The following is a 5,377-nucleotide window of genomic DNA, read 5'->3' as shown; positions in this document are numbered from 1 at the left end:
TACTGTCTTGAGTGACTAGTCCTTGGGATATGAAAGATCTAGTTTGCGGTGAAGAGTAAAGACCATAATGAAATAGTTTGAAAACCATGAGAGTTTTGTTGTTTCAATAAAGTAGATTTTGCTTAAAGTCAACATGTGTTTTTCATTCACTTAATACAAAAATGCATCCTGTGACATGTGCTGGGCATACTGTACTAGTATCCAAGTTAGACAAGGAAAGGGGGATAGACAGAAAACATCAGGAGGAGGTGGTTTCTGTGCTGAGACTGGGAAAGTCTAAGTAGATGAAAGGAGGACACCCAAAGTCCAAGGATGAGCTGGAGTATATGTGGTGAGGTTGAAGCTAACATAGTTGACAATCGTTTTCCTGGATATATTTCCAGATACAGTGAAACATAAAGATATACCAAGGTAGTGAGATGCCAGATTTATAAAGAAATGACTAAACCAAGATGATTCGTGGGCTTAGATTTGGAAAGGCATTAAGTGCCACCCTGAGGATGTAAGCTTGTCTTTGGCTTGAACATAAAAGCAACATAAAGTATTGACTTGAAAATATAATGTAGACTCTTGAGGGCAGGAAATGAAAGTACCAATTTTAATGCTTTGAAAACAGCACAAAGAAGACCATAGATAAAATTACTTCTTAAATTCTACCACATGCTGAATGTGCCATCTGAGACTACATCATGTGACCTTCATGATTCCAGGAATGACATAATAGAGACCATGATCCCTGGGCCGGTTCCTGCATTTATCTCCTGTTCCAGCTTATCCTAACAACACTTTTAATACTTTTCAGGGTGAACAAGAAACTACTTAGTGCTTTACCCCCTCTCCATGTTTTAGTCTTTTTCCAAATTCTTCCATTTTCTCTTCCTCCTTACAAGACAGTATTTAAATTTACTCCCATATTGTTCCATCAAATGATCATATCAAGTATCTCATTTTAACTGTAAATGTTAACTTTGTCTCCCATTTAACACTTAACCTAATTTAAAAAAATATAAGGTAAATACAGGTACACATCTATGTTTCTTGTTCAAATAAGAAAATTGCAGATATTTGTCGACATTTGCCAACATCAATTTTAATCTTTGTAATCCTGCATAAACTGGTAGTCCTCTGGTAGATCCCTTGTAATTAGGATGACGTTCATAAAGTGAAGTTGGCTGATGAGTTGGCCTTGTAAGAGAGGTAGCTGATGTATCAGCTGTCACTCTCACTGGAAACCGTGCGTTGCTCCCTGGTTGAAGTTTAGAAGAACGACCTTCTTTGGCAGATATGTTGTGATATCCATTTGGAAAAACAGAAGTCTCCACCATCAGTCCAAAATAATTACTCTGCATGGGAGACAAGATGCTGTACTGAGATGTAGAATTTGTAGTTTTAATGAGTTCATAATATGGTCATTTGCTTCAGTGTATCTGCTTTGAGTGTGCCTGTGGACAAGGTTCAACTGATTTAAAATAGCATGCTGATCCACTGCAATTTGTTCTGGTGGTCTAACTGACCTTGATGATGGAGCAGAAAAATCACCGCTGATCGGGGTATTTTTATCACCATTTATTTGTCTAGTAGGGGGCTTTCTAATTAGAGGCATATTTAATTTTGCAACAGGTAAAAATGCACTTTCTCCACTAGTGTCAGTCACAAAAGCAGAATTATGTTTATCCACATTACCCCCTGCTATAAAGTGCTTCTTGTTGAAATCTTCAGCCAATGAAGATAACAGAGAGGCATTTTTAATCCCAACTCTTCTTCTTATTCTGATTAAAAGCTGGGGAAAGACTCGTTTAAAATTTGAATTATGGTAGAACTGCTGCTACAAAAATAGAGAAAAATTTTAGTAATATTTTAAACCAAAATACAAGACTACAATAAGCCTAACGTATAAAACATCAGATATCACGTTTACAATTGAAAGAAAATATCAGCAAAATATGAACATTGCTGACTATTTTTTAAATTTCCTTATTTGTAAAATACACATTTAAGTAGTATAGTCATCAAATAAAAGAAGTTACCATTTGCAGTAACGGTGAATGCCACTTTTCACAAGCAGCTTTAAATACCTTTATATATATTTCTGATAAGATTCATAATTGCAAGCAAAGTTTCTCTGAATCTTGAATACTTATGGCACTGTCCCCAATTTTAGAAAAAAATAAAGAATTTAAGACTTGGTAATTTTATTCAATTTTCAAAATCTAGCTTTAAATATATATTACCATTGATGGATGTACAACATAAACTTTCATATATGTTACCAAGTGGTTACTAAAATTTCTGAATACCTTGCTTAAAACAGAGACTTCTTTTTCTTCTGCCAGAAAGTCAGCTAGACAAGCAGATCTTTGAAATTCTGCCGCAATTTACTAAACCCATAAAGGTTAAGCTGTCTAACTAAACTTTTCATACTTCCAGTTTCAAATATTCTGAAAGAGGCCTTTCTTTCCAAAACTACCTTCTTAAAGATATCTTCATCAATCACGATGGAAGATCCATTATCATCCCACCAGATGGATTTATATTGGTTACTCCTAGCCATTTTCCAGAGATTTCTTGGAAATGTCAGAGAACGAAAATAATTATCTTCATCTGGTTCAGAGACACAATGTGTGTAACATGGTCTTTTTATCAAAGATTCTTCAGACAAACTCTGGAAAGCATTTTCTTCAATCACAGACCTCAAGTCCAAGTCCTCAGAGAATGTTTGATCACACAATAGACATCTACCAGAGTTACCTGAAACAGTTGGTCCATCTTTATGAGACACATCTTGAAATTCTGAAGAAACATGTGTCATCTCAAATAACTTTTTCTACAGTTACTTTTCTAATTTGCATGATTTTGAGCACTGCAACTTCAAATGCTGCTTTGGCAGGACTGCACAGATAAACTGCTAGGCCATCACAATTGTTCTCAACCTGAGTAGCTGTGGCATCATAAAACGACTGGTCTCCTAGCAACCCAAGTGTAACATTCCGCCTGTGTTTACTTCTCATTCATCCAGTTAAAATGAAACATAAATGTTGCTTATTTTTATAGTGTGATGTGGAAATATTTTCCCCACAAAATCTTTTTAAATAATTTAATTTTGGGGTCTATGAAATAAAACCAATCTCCATACTTTTGTACACAAATTTATACTTGATTTGTGAACATGGAATCAATAATGCAAAAAAAAATAAAATAATTTTAAAGTTTTGGAATTTAAAGTGAAATTTGTGTAAAACCTCTACAGAAAAAGTATAACAATTTCATGATCATTTTATACTCTAGATTTCTTTTTCATGGGTTAATTGATCATAGGTGTGAGGGATTATATCTGGGTGCTCTATTCTCTTCTATTGATTTGTGTCTGTTTCTGAGCCAGTATCATGTTGTTTTATTTACTAAAGCTTTGTAGGAGTGTTTAACATCAGAGAACTTTACACCATTACATTTAATACTCTTTTTCAAGATTATTTTGGCAACTCATGATCTTTGTGGTTACATATAAATTTTGATATTATTTGTTCTATATAATGGAAAAATCTCATAGTTATTTTGACATGAATCACACTAAACATAGATTCCATTGGGTTGAAAGGTTGTTTCAACCACATAGTTTCACATCATTAACATAAGAGTTCTTTTCATTTCTTTGGATCAGTTTTAATTTCCTTCACCAATATTTTCAGTTTTTTAACGTATATGCTTTCAACTTATGTGTTAACTTCATTTCTAGGTGTTCTTTACATATATATATATATATATATATATATATATATATATATAATTATATACATAATAAATGTAAACTCGTTTCCTACACAAATACAGCCGGCAGAAGGCAGTGGCAAGACATATTGAAATTCCTGAATGAAAGAAAGCTGTAATCAAAGATACTATATCAAGCAAGTCTATCTTTGAGAATAGAAGGAGAGGTAAATAACTTCCACACAAGCAAATACTTAAAGAATTTGGCAAGAGAAAATGAAATAATGAAAGATCTACTCTAAATACAAAAGAAGCAGGATTCTATAGAAAAGAGAATGGCATAATTATAAAGGCAATATCTACAATGACTTACAACAGAATAAATATGATGTTGTAAAAGAGAACATCAAAATTTTTAAGGGTCACAGAATGAAACAGGACAATACAGAGTATTTTCTTCTTGTTTCTCTTCTCTGTAGGATGGGTAAGAGTTTGTATTATTATCAGTTAAAATAAATAGATACATTATGGGTCAATATAAATACACAACAAGGTAAACATAAGTCAAAATCTTACAATGAAATTGCAAAGCCATAAAGAAACCAAGATAATAAAAGAAAACTATCAAGCCACAAAAAGAAAAAGAAATGAACAAAAAGGAAATACCACATCAACTGGAAAATGAAGTTCCAAATGGAAATAAACACCAGTCTATCAATAATTCTCACAAATGATAATGGACTTAGTGCTTCAATTAAAAGATATATATTGTCAGATGGGATAATATAACAAGACCCTACATAATGAAGCATACAAGAGACCCAATTTAGTAAGTGGAAAACACAGTTGAAAGTGAGAAGATGGAAGAATATATTGCATGCAAATACACATGACCAGAAAGCAGGACTAGCAGTACTGACTTCACACAAATAGACTTTACAAGAAAGGTCATAGAGAAAGATAAACAAGGACATGATATGATGATTAAAGGAGCAATACAAAATGAGGGTTTTATACCCATTAATACTTATGCACTCAATATAGCAGCACCTAAATACATAAAGCAAATACTAATAGATACAAAGAGAGAAATCGCTGGGAACAAAATCACAATAGGATACTATAACACCCTATTACCATCACTGGACTGCTCTTTCACACAGAAAATTAATAAGGGAACAAAGATACTAAAACATGATAAAATAATTGGAGATGGTTGATACTTCCAAAAGACTACTTCTCCCAAAAACAGAATATACATTCTTTTCCAATACACATGGAACATTTTCAAGGAAAGATTATAAACTCAGGCACAGAAGAAGCCTCAACAATTTAAGAAGGTAAATATTATTTCAAGCATCTTTTCTAAGTATAATACCATGAAACTAGAAATAAATCATAGAAAAACAGGGAGAAGAAATGACAGCATCCAGATTAAAAAACATGGTACTATAACAAAGGAGGGAGTTGATGAATTAAAAGAAGAAATTAAAAAATATCTTAAGAAATATGACAAAACACTTCAAAAAGTCTATGGAATACAGTGAAAGCAGGTTTAAGAGGGAAGTTCATAGTGACAAAGCCCTCCACAAAGGAGAAGTACAATTTCAACTAAATAATCTGACATTCTATGTAAACTAATCATGAAGAGTAGAGCAAACAAAACCAAAAG

General features: G+C 32.9%; 1 pseudogene; it reads right to left on the bottom strand.

Moving 5' to 3' along the window:
• Positions 1-840: 840 nt before the first annotated feature.
• On the bottom strand, positions 841-2,864 carry LOC140692614 (heat shock transcription factor, Y-linked-like; annotated as a pseudogene).
• Between the last annotated feature and the right edge of the window lie 2,513 nt (positions 2,865-5,377).

This window comes from Vicugna pacos, unplaced genomic scaffold, assembly GCF_048564905.1.
Source record: "Vicugna pacos unplaced genomic scaffold, VicPac4 scaffold_14, whole genome shotgun sequence".
Lineage (NCBI taxonomy): Eukaryota > Metazoa > Chordata > Mammalia > Artiodactyla > Camelidae > Vicugna > Vicugna pacos.
Note: the sequence above shows the minus strand (reverse complement) of the source record. Positions and strands in the feature narration are given on the sequence as shown.